Genomic DNA, 1,833 nt, shown 5'->3' on the forward strand with positions numbered 1-1,833 from the left:
TAAGCCCACTTGTAGGGTTTAACATGATAATCCTTATGAGCTCCTCTTGGGGACATTCTCAACCTAAATTACTATGACACAGCTTCCTTCTATAATCAACAACACACACTATAAGTAATATCATTTCCCAACTTATCGGGCCTATTGATTTATCGAGCTAAATCTCACCCTTTGATAAGTTAAAGAAATAAATACTAAATATATATGCTTGTTATTATATTAGGATTAAGAGTACATACTTCCATAATAACTAAGGTCTAGTTCATTTATTAAGTCAATATAAAAAGAACTTATCTAAAATGGTTCTACTCAATACACTTAGAGTGTACTAGTGTAATTTATTAGTCAAGATAAACTAATACCTAATTATACTACGACTATTCCAATTGTTTGTACCTTTCCATTTTAGTCGTGAGCAACTATTTATAATTTATAAAGAACTAATAACATGATCTTCTATGTGTGACACCACACATCATATTATCTACAATATAAATTAATTGAACAACTATACTTAACAAATAAATGTAGACATTTGACCAATGTGATTATTTTATTTCAAAAAATAAATATTTACAAAAGCTTGGCTTTTAGTATATACTCTAACACCTTTCGGGCGATATTGACTTCAGTTTTTATTATGTCCACATAGCACTTGCATGCTATTAGTTGGTTTCCTTTAACTTCCCTGACATGGTCATCTATGAAAAATTTTATTTTTGACAGAAGGTTGATACGACCGCCCGGAATTCGTTTAGGGTTGGTGGCCCAAGAATAATATTGTAGACTAAGGGTGCATCCACCACTATGAAGGTCAATCGGTGCATCCTTATTAAGGGCTCCTCCCCTAAAGATATGGCTAGCTTTATTTAATTGACCAGTTGGACTTCGTTGCCCGTGAAGTTATATAAGGGCATCACCATAGGCTGAAGCTCGCTCAGCTCTATCTGTAGTTGCTCAAACGCTTATTTGAAGATAATGTTGACAGAGATGTCTGTATCAATAAAAGTACGATGGATGTTATAATTGGCTATAACCACATTAATTATTAGCATCATCATGGGGTACTTGAGCCCCTCTAAATCTTTTACCCTAAAGTTGACCTCGGGTCCTCATGCCTACTCTTGACTACAGCTGACTGCGTGGATCTCCAATTGGCGGGCATGCACCTTCCTTACCCAGTTGGAATCCCTATCGGTCGGGCCCCTAGCAATTATGCCAATATCTTCCTGAGCGGAATTATTGTGGTTTTCTTCTTGCCGCATCGGGAGTTGCTCCTATTGGGCTAGGGTTGGGGCATGAGCCTGGTCTTCCTATCGCTGAGGTGTCCTTTCGCGTTGATTGGCACCTTAGTAATCTCTCCTGAGTGGACCATTAGGCCGCTGATATTGTTAGTGGTTGGGAGACGACGAACCCTGGTGGTATTCTTGGTTACCGACCTAGTGATTCCCATGATTGTAATGATAGCAATCCTGGTTCTCATGAGTCGCCGAGTGATGGTATGTACAAAATCTGGGTGGAACCCATCTAAGGGGTTTGGGGCATTCCACCCGCTCGATCTCCACATGTTGCATAGCTTAGCTCTGGATGACAAGGTTGAGGACCCGTTTGGGGTCCTTTATGCGGAGGTGGGGGAGGCGGTGCTCAGCACTCGGGAGTAGAGGCCTAAGCCGGCGCAAAGACTTCCTCTTCTGAGTAGACTATGATTCCTCCACATTAATGTACTTAATCGTCTGGCTGAGTAAATGGTTGAAGTCTCTAGGTGGCCTCCTAATGAGAGAGTGAAAAAAGTTATTATCAGTGAGCCATTGGGAAAAGACACTCACCAAAATC

Source organism: Zingiber officinale, chromosome 4B (genome assembly GCF_018446385.1).
Source record: "Zingiber officinale cultivar Zhangliang chromosome 4B, Zo_v1.1, whole genome shotgun sequence".
NCBI lineage: Eukaryota > Viridiplantae > Streptophyta > Magnoliopsida > Zingiberales > Zingiberaceae > Zingiber > Zingiber officinale.